This window comes from Acinonyx jubatus, chromosome D3, assembly GCF_027475565.1.
Source record: "Acinonyx jubatus isolate Ajub_Pintada_27869175 chromosome D3, VMU_Ajub_asm_v1.0, whole genome shotgun sequence".
Taxonomy (NCBI): Eukaryota; Metazoa; Chordata; class Mammalia; order Carnivora; family Felidae; genus Acinonyx; species Acinonyx jubatus.
Genome location: NC_069392.1, coordinates 33,788 through 46,350, shown reverse-complemented (window position 1 = coordinate 46,350; position 12,563 = coordinate 33,788). Strand labels below are relative to the sequence as shown.

Below are 12,563 nucleotides of genomic sequence, written 5' to 3'. Positions count from 1 at the left end.
AATGATCCCACATAGCAGCTCCGTGTGGAACTCATGCTCCCTTCTCAGGCTTTGGTCAGGAATGGCCTGCAACTGCATCTGACTGACCCCAGCACCCTCCCCTCTGCACCTCCTCAAACCCTGCTTATTATCCTCAAATTCCCTTCTATTCCTGTGTGATTCAAATTTCCCCCACTCCTTCACTGGTGTTTCCATTATGGTGACCACAAGGTCTGTGTCATATAATGCATGTGCCCCATTTCACATAGGACACCTGAGGCACCTACACTTAGGGGTGCATCTCATCCTTCACAGAACTCAAAACATCGTGTCTCTAAAATATGCACCAGTACTCCTGATATATCTGACTTTGTGTAAAAATCCTCTTCCTTTTTGACAAGAGAAACCTACAGGTGACCTAATTACAGGAAAATGACATGGTCCATGTACATATGTCCTGAGAAACTTGAGATATGTTACACTGTCCTCAGGCAGTTTTTCAGGTGAATTGCCATGCCCTCACAACCATCTCTACATTTTTCACAACAAGTCTTTAACGAAGCAGATTAATATGCTTTATAAATCCCTCATCCAGTTCCAGTCATCTTACCAAATGGTGGAAGTGGAGAAGGGGAGGTGGGTCATAGCTCATGATTGGTGATGAAGGACGGTCCATGAGGTTGGGTCAGGGTTAGGGTTAGGGGTTAGGGTTAGCAGTTAGGGTTACGGTAGATTATAGGGATTATGTTTCGGGGTTAGCGTTAGGGGTCAGGGATAGAGGGTTACGGTCAGGGTTAGAAGATCATTGTCAGCGTCAGCGTCAGGTGTTAAATGTTAGGGTTTAGGGTTTGGTGTTAGGGGTTAGGATTTAGGTGTTAGTGGTTGGGGTTAGTGTTTAGGGTTAGGATGAGGGTAAGGGTATAGAGTTGGGTTAGGGTGTAGGGTTTAGGGTTCATGGTTAGTGTATAGGGTTTAACGTTAAGGTTAGGGATGTGGTTAGGGTTGGGATTAGGGTTAGGGATAGGGTAATGGTTAGATTTTAGGGTGAGGGTTTCGGGATATAGGTTAAAGGTTAGGGTTAGGAGATTGGGGTTAATGTTTGGGTTGGGGTTAGGGGTTTATGGGTTAGGGTTAGGTTAGGTTTAGAGTTAGTTCAGGAGGCTCCAGGCCCTCAATACACAGCAGTGGATTTGTTTCCCCAAAGGTCTGAGTGGAGTGTATAGAGAGTGTGCCGGAAAGGATTAGTCTTGGGTCCCAAGGTCAGACAAATGTATTGGCCACACTTGCGGTAGGCCTAAGGAATCCTCTGTTGCAGGTGTAGTCGCGCTTTGGAAATGATATTGTGATGTTCCAAGTTCCATGCCGAGAATTTCTGCACCGATTCAAGACCCGGCGTGCAGGCCGTTTTCTGACGTTGCAATTCGGTTATCATGTGGAGAAGGCCTTAAGAAGTTACAGGTTTCAGTCCAGGGAGGTAACCAAGGCTGAAGCAACTGCAGATTTGTGATCTCCGTTCAGGGCTGAAGAGAGGGTCCATGCAAAACATGGTTCAGGGGGAGCGATAGGATTTGAGATAGGTTTAGGGTTATATTCAGGGTTCTGTTTAGGGTTAGGGTTAGGGATAGGACCCAGGAGATTCCAGGTACTGGGCAGTTGTCTCCCCGAAGGGCTGACTTGAGGGCCCAAGAGAGGGTGCTGGTCAGGATCAGTCTTTGGCTGCCAAGGCCACACACGTCGATGGGCCCCTGGTCGTGGAGGTTTCAGGAATCCTCTCGCGCAGCTGCGGCTAGGCCTGGGAAAAGATATGGTGAGCTTCTAGGTACCATGCCGAGTCAGCCTGCATCTGTTCTGGACCCCAGGCGAGTGGTGTTTTCAGACTTTACTATTGGGTCCCCATGGGGAGAGAGCCTTTGCTAGGGTTAGGTTTCTGTTCAGGGACGTCGCCAGGGCTGAAGCGACTCCGGTCTCGTGATCTCCCTTGAGGGTTGAAGTGAGGGCCCATGCGACAGGGTGGCTCAAGTGTAGGGTTAGGGTTCGAGGCTGGCTTCGGTTTCGGTGGAGGGTCCCGATTCGGGGTAGGTTTAGGGTTAGGGTTAGGTCCCAGGAGGGTCCAGGCGCCGAACCCACAGCAGGGCAGTGGTCTCCCTGAAGGGTGAGTTGAGGGCACAAGGGATGGTGCCGGTCAGGATCAGTCTTTGGCTTCCAAGGCCACAAAAGTCGATGGGCCCCTGGTCGGGGAGGTCTCAGGAATCCTCTCGGCAGCTGTAGCCGGGGTTGGGAAACGACATGGTGAGCTTCCAGGTTCCATGCCGTGTTAGTCTGGGCCGCTTCTGGACCCCAGGCGTGTGGTGTTGTCAGACTGTGGTTTGGGTCACCATGGGTAGAGAGCCTAAGCTAGTGTTAGGGTTTGGTCCAGGGATGTCGCCAGGGCCGAAGCGACTCCGGTATTGTGATTTACTTCAAGGACTGAAGTGAGGGGACATGCCACAGGGTGGCTCAAGTGTAGGGTAAGGGTTCGAGACTGGCTTTGGTGGAGGGTCCCAATTAGGGGTAGGGTTAGGGTTAGGGCCCAGGAGGCTCCAGGTGCTGAACCTACAGCAGGGCAGTGTTCTCCCCAAAGGGGTGAGTGGAGGCACAAGGGAGGGTGCCAGTCAGGATCAGTCTTTGGCTGCCAAGGCCACACACATCGATGGGCCCATGGTCAGGAAGGCCTCAGGAATCCTCTCGGGCAGATGCAGCCGGGCCTGGGAAACAAAATGGTGAGCTCCTGGTTCCTTGCCGAGTGAGCCTGTACTGCTTCTGGACCCCAGGCTCATGGTGTTGTCAGAATTTGGTATTGGGTCCCCATGGGGAGAGAGCCTTAGCTAGGGTTAGGGTTCGGTTCAGGGACGTCGCCAGGGCTGAAGCGACTCCGGGCTCCTAATCTCCCTCGAGGGCTGAAGTGAGGGCCAGTGCGAGGGGGCGGCTCAAGTGTAGGGTTAGTTTTTGAGACTGGTTTCAATTTTGGTGGAGGGTCAGGATCAGTCTTTGGCTACCAAGGCCACACTCGTCGATGGGCCCCTGGTCGGGAGGCCTCAGGAATCCTCTCTGGCAGCTGCAGCTGGGTTTGGGAATTGACATGGTGAGCTTCCAGGTTCCATGCCAACTGAGCCTGCACCACTTCTGGACCCCAGTCGCGTGGTGTTGTCAGAGTTTGCTATTGGGTCCCCCATGGTTAGAGAGCCTTTGCTAGGGTTAGGGTTCAGTCCAGGTACGTCGCCAGGGCTGAAGCGACTCCAGTCTCCTGAGCTCCCTCGAGGTCTGAAGTGAGGGCCCATGCGACAGGGCAGCTCAAGTGCAGGGTTAAGGTTCGAGGCCAACTTCGGTTTCGGTGGAGGGTCCTGGTTCGGGGAAGGTTTAGGGTTACGGTTAGGTAAGGTTTAGGTCAGGAGGCTCCAGGAGCTGAACCCACAGCAGGGCAGTGGTCTCCCTGAAGGGCTGAGTTGAGGGCACAAGGGATATGTCGGTCAGGATCCGTCTTTGGCTGCCAAGGCCACACAGGTCGACGCTCCCCTGGTCGGGGAGGCCTCAGGAATCCTCTTGGGCAGCTGCAGCCGGGCCTTGGAAATGACATGGTGAGCTTCCAGGTTCCATGCCGAGTGAGCCTGCACCGCTTCTGGACCACAGGTGGGTGGTGTTGTCAGACTTTGGTATTGGGTCCCCATGGGGAGAGAGCCTTAACTAGGGTTAGGGTTAAGTCCAGGGACATCGCCAGGGACAAAGCAACTCCAGTCTCGTGATCTCCCTCGAGGGCTGAAGTCAGGGCCCATGTGATGGTGCGGCTCAAATGTAGGCTTAGTGTTCGAGGCCCGCTTAGGTTTCGGTGGAGTGTCCCGTTTCAGGGTAGGGTTAGGGTTAGGGTTATGTCCCAGGAGGCTCCAGGCACCAAACCCACAGCAGGGCAGTGGTATCCCTGAAGGGCTGAGTTGAGGGCACAAGGGATGTTGCCGGTCAGGATCAGTCTTTGGCTGCCAAAGCCACACACGTCGATGGGCCCCTGGTCGGGGAGTCCTCAGGAATCCTCTCGGGCAGCTGCAGCCATGTCTGGGAAAGACATGGTGAGCTTCCAGGTACCTTGCCGAGTCTGTCTGCAGCTCTTCTCGACCCCAGGCGTGTGGTGTTTTCAGACTTTAGTATTGGGTCCCCATGGGGAGAGAGCTTTAGCTAGGGTTAGGTTTCTGTCCAGGGACGTCACCAGGGCCGAAGCGACTCCGGTCTCGTGATCTCCTTCGAGGGCTGAAGTGAGGGCCCATGCGATGGGGTGGCTCATGTGTAAGGTTAGGGTGTGAGGCTGGCTTCGGTTTCAGTGGAGGGTCCCGGTTCGGGGTAGGTGAGTGTTAGGGTTAGCTCCCAGGAGGCTCCAGGCGCCGAACCCACAGCAGGGCAGTGGTCTCCCCCTAAGGCTTAGTTGAGGGCACAAGGGAGGGTGCCAGTCAGGGTCAGTCTTTGGCTGCCAAGGCCACACAGGTCGACGGTCCCCTGGTCGGGGAGGCCTCAGGAATCCTCTCAGGCAGCTTCAGCCGGGCCTGGGAAACGACATGGTGAACTTCCAGGTTCTATGCCGAGTGAGCCTGCACTGCTTCTGGACCCAAGGTGCATGGTGTTTTCAGGCTTTGCTATTGGGTCCGCATGCGAAGAGAGGCTTAACTAGGGTTAGTGTTCGGTCCAGGGACGTCGCCAGGGCTGAAGTGACTCTGGTCTCATGATCTCCCTCAAGGGCTGAAGTGAGGGCCCATGCGATGGGGCAGCTCAAGTGTAGGATTATTGTTCCAGGCCAGCTTCGTTTTCGGTGGAAGGTCCTGGTTTGGGGTAGGGTTAGGGTTAGGTTTAGGTTCCAGGAGGCTCCAGACGCCAAACCCACAGCAGGGCACTGGTCTCCCTGAAGGGCTGAATTGAGGGCACAAGGGAGGCTGCTGGTCAGGATCAGTCTTTGGCTGCCAGGCCACACACGTCAATGGGCCCCTGTTCGGGGAGGCCTCAGGAATCCTCTCATGCAGCTGTAGTGGGCCTGGGAAACGACATCGTGAGCTTCCAGGTTCCATGCCGAGTGAGCCTGCACCGCTTTTGGACCCCAGGCGCGTGGTGTTGTCAGACTTTGCTATTGGGTCCCCATGGTGAGAGAGCCTTTGCTAGGGTTAGGGTTCAGTCCAGCGGCGTCGGCAGGGCTGACGCGACTCCGGTCTCGTGATCTCCCTCGGGGGCTGAAGTGAGGGCCCATGCGATGGGGCAGCTCAAGTGGAGGGTTAGGTTTTGTGGCCGCTTAGGTTTCGTTCGAGGGGTCCATTTTGGGGTAGGGTTAGGGTTAGGTCCCAGGAGGCTCCAGGCGCCCAACCCACAGCAGGGCAGTGGTCTCCCCAAAGGGCTGAGTTGATGGCACAAGGGATGGTGCCAGTCAGGATCAGTCTTTGGCTTCCAAGGCCACACAAGTCGTTGGGCCCCTGGTCGGGGAGGTCTCAGGAATCCTTTCGACAGCTGCATCTGGGCCTGGGAAATGATATGGTGTGCTTCCAGGTTCCATGCCGAGTGAGCCTGCACTGCTTCTGGATCCCAGGCACGTGGTGTTGTCAGACTGTGGTATTGGGTCACCATGGTTAGAGAGCCTAAGCTAGGGTTAGGGTTCAGTCCAAGGACGTCGCCATGGCCGAAGCGACTCTGGTCTCGTGATTTCCTTAGAGGGCTTAAGTGAGGGGACATGGGACGGGGCGGCTCAAGTGTAGGGTTAGGGTTCAAGGCTGGCTTAGGTTTTGATGGAGGACCCCGTTTCGGCGGTAGGGTTAGGGTAGGTGCCAGGAGGCTCCAAGCGCCAAACCCACAGGAGAGCAATGGTCTCCCCGAAGGGTTGTGTTGAGGGCACAAGGGAGGATGCCGTTTAGGATCAGTCTTTGGTTCCAAGGCCTCACAAGTCGATGGGCCCCTGGTAGGGGAGGCCTCAGTATCCTCTCGGGCAGCTAACCCGGGCCTGGGAAACGACGTGGTGAGCTTCCAGGTTCCATGCCGAGTAAGTCTGTACCGTTTCTGGACCCTAGGTGCGTGGCGTTGTCACTTGAATATTGTGTCCCCATGGGGAGAGATCATTAGCTAGGGTTAGGGTTCAGTCCAGGGATGTCGCCAGGGCTGAAGTGACTCCGGTCTCGTGATCTCCCTCGAGGCTGAAGTGAGAGCCCATGCGACGGGGCAGCTCAAGTGTAGGGTTAGGGTTCGAGTCCGGCTTTGGATTCCTTGGAGGTGTCTGGTTGGGTGTAGGTTTAGGGTTAGGGTTAGGTCCCAGGAGTTTCCAGGCGCCAAACCCACAGCAAGGCAATGGTCTCCCCATAAGGCTTATTTGAGGGCACAAGGGAGGGTGCTGGTCAGGGTCAGTCTTTGGCAGCCAAGGCCACACAAGTCTATGGGCCCCTGGTCGGGGAGTCCTCAGAAATCCGGCAGCTGCAGCTGGGCTTGGGAAACGACATAGGTAAGCTTTCAGGTTCCATGCCACGTGAGCCTGCACCACTTCTTGACCTCAGGCACATGCTGTTTTAAGACTTTGGTATTGGTTCCCCATGGGGAGAGAGCCTTAGCTAGAGTTAGGGTCGGTCCAGGGACGTCCCTAGAGCCGAAGCGACTCTGGTCTTGTGATCTCCCTCGAAGGCTGAAGTGAGGGCCCATGCGACGGGGCGGCTCAAGTGTATGATTAGGGTTCGAGGCCGGCTTAGGTTTCAGTGGAGGGTCCCGGTTCAAGGTAGGATTAGGGTTAGGGTTAGGTTCCAGGAGGCTCCAGTCCCCATGCCCACAGTATGGCAGCAGTCTCCCCGAAGGGCTGAGTTGAGGGCAGAAGGGTGCGTGCCGGTCATGATCAGTCTTTGGCTGGCAAGGCCACACAAGTCAATGGGCCCCTGGTCGGGGAGGCCTCAGGAATCACTTCGGGCAGCTGCAGCCGGGCATGGGACACAACATCGTGAGTGTCCAGGTTCCATGTGGAGTGAGTCTGCACCGCTCCTCGACCCCAGGCACGTGGTGTTGTCAGATTTTGGTATTGGATTAGTGTTAGTGTTAGTGTTAGGGTTTGGTTTGGGTTTAGATCCCAGGTGGCACCAGGCGCTGAACCCTCAGCAGTGCAGGGTTCTCTCCGAAGGGGAAATTGGATATTCACGTGTATAAGAATAAAGCTTAACACCTTATTTTATATCACCCCAAGAATTAACTTGAAATGGATTAACGATGTAAATGATGGTATGGAAACAAAATTCTTCCTCATCGTTTCAGCTCTTACTATGCCAAGACGGAGCTGTTGAGGTGGTGAATATCTGGGTGGAGAGTAGTCCTGGACATAGAAGACTGTGTGTGTGGAACAGACTGTCTTTAGTAGTGTGGAATTATCCCTCTGGTGCTTTAATACTAGCCACTTCCTTCCCTAATTTGTAGACACAGATAGTATCATGCTGCTAGCAATGCACTGCTTTGTCTCCTCCAACTCCTAGAAATTCTAGGTGGGACCCCTTGAGAAGGGTGCAGTTTAGTGGCACTGATGCTGCCCTGTTGAAACCAGGTGGAGAGGAAGGAGACAGGTACCATTCTGGCTTCATTGGGGTTCAGGTATGTTAGTGTTTGTGTTGGTGTTGTTGTTGGATTTTTCACCTTTTACCCTACCAAATCTCAAAAGTTTAATTTCTGTCCTGCAGGTCCACGTGGTTTCCAGGATATTTCCTCCTTTCCCAGAAGTGCCCTCCATGTGATACCCCGTGAGCTGACTTTTATCACCACCCATGGGCTTTGGGACACCCCCACATTCTCCAAACTGGGGTCCTCTGGGACCTCACCTTCCTCCTCCACCATGTGGAAAGATGATATGACCAGTATAAGTTGACTTATAAAACACGTTGTGTCTTTTACTTGTTATGTGTTTGGAGGAGATGCAGTGATGGCACCACAGGGCTTTCAAGTCAGCCTGAGTGAGGACGTTGTAATGTTCTTCAAGTTTCTCAGGACATGCATGAAATGGGCAGTCATTTCCACGTAGTGATCTGGGCAACACATGTCTCTGATAGAGAAGGAGAGAGGCCTTATACATGCTGACAGACATAGCACACCCTAGGATGTAGCTGGTACAGAGACCATGTGCTGGGCTCTCTGAGGGATGAAACACCCCCCTAACATACTTTCTAGCGAGTTGAGACCTGAGCTGTTCACAGCTGCTTGATTAGTTATAAAAAAACCTGAACCAGGGCCCTGTAAACCTTCCTCAAGAGACAGGATCAGATCTCCCTCTTGTCCTCAAGGGTCACCGGAGGCACATGAAAAACGCTCTGTCCCTGGTAAGGGACCTGAGAGTGTGAATGAGTTGAATATAATGAAACGTGGTGGATGGTTTGTTTTTCTTCCACACAGTCTATGCAAATCAGAATCAACCTCCATCCACGTCCATCCTTTATGAGACCTAAGACGTGATGCAGCTCCCATGGGCAATATCAGTGGTGTCTCTACCAAGGATGCAGAGAAAGACAAGGTAAATTCTGTTGCCAGTTTCAGTTGCAATACTTTCTGGAAACTTTTATCTGGCCTTGTCTGGTTTTCTTTTTCCTCTGGTGTCTTTACTGTTTGATTTACATCCTCACAAGCCTCCAGGCTTCTCCAGTGTAACATCATCATGTTAGCTAGTGCCTCTGGATGCCACAAGTGCATGGAGGCTGAGGACCACGTGGCTCTCACTTAGTGTTTGTGGAAATAACTTGAGGAGGATGACACTTCACTGCAGCCTCAAGTCTTCTGGAGGATCTGACTCCTTCCACACCTTCTTTACACAGGATTACCCTGATTATTTTCATTTTTTCCTATTTCAGTGTAGGCCATGAATTTGTTCAGAATGTCTTCTATGAGCCTTGTGACTGGAATAGATAAAAACTCCAACATTATATTGTGTGCTGTGTGCAGTGCTGAGGTTTCTTAGAAAAATTTCATAATTCATTACTGGTTCTTCTGTGTTGGTAAATGTACGATAGAGAATTTCTCCAGTTGTCCCCTAGATGGAAATACTCTGAATTTTCAGAAGTGGCACGTGTAATAAAAAATGTACGTGGAACTGCAGTCGTGAAGGGAGAGAATCAGTGATTACCTGCAGGGCCAGCACATCACAGAGTTCTTCAGTTGTGTTTATATGAGCAGGTTCTCTTGTGTCCCGGGAGCAGCTGTAATTGGTACTTTGTCTCATGATCCCTTATGGGAGTTTTACACCTGAAATTGAGACATGTTTGTGTTCATTCTTTTATGTAGAATTTCTACCTCCTTTTTACAATGGCACAAAATAGCTCTGCAACTCGTATTGTATTTAAAAGCTGAATTACGTGTGAATTAAGATAAACATACTTGAGACCAATGAATATTCAGAGGTAATGTGTTTCCCTCAGAAAACACATTTTCAGGTCCCCTGCTTGACTCCAGGAATCCCCATCTCCTCAGAGGTCTCTGTGGCCTTGCACAGAAGATGTCTTTGTCAGGGAGGGAAGCAGAGTGAGGACAGGCATGGGATGGCAGGTAGATCTTTGACCTTGGGGTGGCCCTGGATCTCTGTGTGGTTCTGGTCATTTCTTTCATTCCTTCATGTTCTGTCTGTTCTCAATGTGCAAAGAAAAAGTCTGCAGATCTGGTGGAAGAGGACACCAGAGGGATCCTGGACACAGATGCCTGCCTCTCTGGAATACTTTCCTTTATTAGACTGGCATTAATGCCATCAATCTTCTAGAATAGGACTCCTTGGCTTTCTGAATTTATAAACATGTGCAGTGATGTTTGGAGACAGTAGTTTCTCCTTGCGGCATCTGGTACTTTCAGGCTATAGGTGGGACCTCATGAAGGGTAGAGTTTTCTGACACTGATGCTCTGTTCTACTAGAACCCATGAATGAACGAGGGGCCAGGTGCTGACACCTGCTTCATTGTGTTTCAGCTCCTGTGGGCGTTCTGCTTCTGTCTGTCATACCAACACAGCTGTCACTTCTGTTCTGTAGGTCCCTATGTTTGCAAGAGGACCTCCTTCTTTCCCAGGTCCACCCTGCAGAGATACAATTTTCACTGTTCATGGGCTCTATGGGCTACCTCCAGCTCCTTGATGGTGGGACAGGACCCACCACCTCCACCTTGACTATTTGTGAGATGAACTGAGCTGTATGAGTTGACATGTTCAGCATGTTCAGCTTCTATGTTGTTGAGTCTTTGAGAAGACGTAGAGATGGCCTCACACGCTTTGTAATGCAAGGGTGCTGCTGGATGAGGACACTGTTAAGATTCCTCAAGTTTCTCAGGACATACATATGTTGGGCTGTGTCATTTCCATTATTGAGCTGGGCTGAATATATCCTTTGTGGAGAAGGAAAGAGTCTTTTAATAGAAAAGCAGGCATATCAGTTCTGCAGATGTGCCTTGCACACAGTCCATGTCCCTGGCTGTGTGAGAGATAAGGCAAACCCTTACCATCAGGGGCTTCAACTGTCCTAATGGGGAGAGAGTCACATGCGTTAAATTACATGGAGCTTCTGGTCTACAATAATGGCAGCTCCATTAATGGGTCCTCAAGTACAAGAGACAGAGACATGAAACTCATGGAAATGAATTGGAGACTGTGCATGAGAAGGAAGAGCTGAGATGGTACAGAGAGGAGGGTGTTGGACTCAGTGAGATGGAGTTGGAGGCCATTTGTGGCAGGGCCCACAACCTGGGCAGGGATAGTGAGCGCAGAGTGGCATCCACACAGAGCTACTGTATGGGTTCAAGGATAGTTCATGCAGGTATCATCTCTGAAATGTCATTGTGGCCAAAGTGCACCTATTTCATTATCTAAATAAAGACTGTTGTTTCCCTTGGAGGTTCTCCTGAAGGTTCTGGATCCTTGTGAAAGAATGCCCTGGAGATTTGTATTTTACCTTGGTTCTTATGGGATGCTTGTCTGCCTAAGTTTGTGTGCCTCTGTGAGACTAACTGTGATGAAAGGTTGTAGATTAGCTGTGTGGCTTCCTTGGCCTTCAGCCTGAATCAGACTCTTAGCAGGGAAATCAGGGTTGGCCAGGAAACGCCCCTGCTGGAATCTTGTCACCGCACCCCTGAACCTACTGTCACCATCCTGCATGAAAGTTTACATCTTTGAAACTTCCCTCACAATTTCCAGAGGCACTGCCTGTGATCCTTCTGTCTCAGCCCTAATGCCAGCTCTCAGTGGGGCCATCTCAGAGCCTCAGCATTGTAATCTGAGAAGCAGGAACAATGTTGGTCTCTGAGGTCAGTGCGATGAAGAGGTGGTTAAGCACATAAGGAATTTGTAAAATGTATGGGATGAGTGGGCATTCACCCTTCTCAGGGTGGAAATGAATGTATCCGCACACAGAAGATCATCAACAGATATTCATTCAGTTTCATGAAACTAAGGGTATAATGCCTGAGGTTGGGAGATTGGCAATTCCTGTTTCAAAAGATACAACAAAGACCCCTGTGTCTTTTCTATTAAAATTCAGGTCCTACTTTACAAAGAAGGAAAAGATAAGTATGAGAATGTGTATATTCAGGCATCTACATCTAAGATCTGAGGTAGACATACAAATGCAGCCACACAAATATGTGCTCATCCAAGGCCACAGATATATTGTAGAAGACAAAATGCATAGAGGAGAACAGAGGATCCCGTTGCAATAACTCAAAATCACTTTGATGTAGAGGGCAATCCGTTTGAAATCTGAAGAGGACACTGAACCATTACAAACCAGCTATGGTTATTATATATTTAGAGATGGTGTCTAATCTGCCCCTCGGCCTGAATGCTTTCCCTGCCCACCCCGTCCCCTCCACTTTGTCTTTCCTAATGTCCCCTAATACACTTGTCACAGTTGTGTTTCTGTGTCAACGTCTGCTTCCAGGAAAATCAACACTCATTCCCCATCAAGTGTACACTTTGGGGTTCCTGTATATGCAGTTAGCCAACACATAGTATGTACGGGATTGGTGGAAGAAGATAGATCATCCTTTGGGGTTGTGATGCCTGGAAGGGACCTATAGTTCCATCTGAGGAGTTGGATACATCCTTTAGGGAGATCTGGTGGTGGTTGTTATATCTGTAGATAGATACTCATGAGCACATGGCGTGCGTGCTAGTTGATGGGGTTCATGCTGTGAGGAGGGCAGGTATCTGTCTCCAGGAAAGGGTCTCTTCCGATGGTGAGGAATGGATTCAGGAGACCGATAAGGAGGCCCTGCGTTAACTCAGCTCTTGTGCCCTTGTGCACCTTACCAGCTTCCCCCAATAGCACCAATCTAGGTGGCCTCAAGGGGGCAAATGGTGCAGCTTTTGTGGTGAGTCGCAAATGATGTCCCCCATGATGTCCCACAAAACTTCCCCTGTTGCCTTATTGAGGGATGGGGAGGGCAGAACTCCATGGTCTGAGATAGGTTCCTTGGACACCACCCAGGAGAGTTGTGGGTAAGCATATGGCTCCTTCTACATCGGCCAAGCCAATCCACTTTGCCCCAGGCACCCTGAAACCTCTGAGCCCATTTTTCCTCCCAGCTTAGGGAAGCAGCCAGCCCTCC

At 51.3% G+C, this 12,563-nt stretch overlaps 1 long non-coding RNA gene across 10 annotated transcripts in view; it reads left to right on the top strand.

Moving 5' to 3' along the window:
* The window catches only part of LOC128312314 (uncharacterized), a 57,265-nt gene that overhangs the window by 17,894 nt on the left and 26,808 nt on the right, over positions 1–12,563 (top strand). For 9 of the 10 annotated variants that reach the window (XR_008291413.1, XR_008291422.1, XR_008291414.1 and 6 more), the window contains exon 2: positions 8,383–8,500. This is a non-coding gene — a long non-coding RNA (uncharacterized LOC128312314). Of the gene's footprint in view, positions 1–5,521; positions 7,591–7,676; positions 7,737–8,382; positions 8,501–12,563 lie in introns of those variants that run through there. The other variant, XR_008291415.1, reaches the window with a different exon arrangement.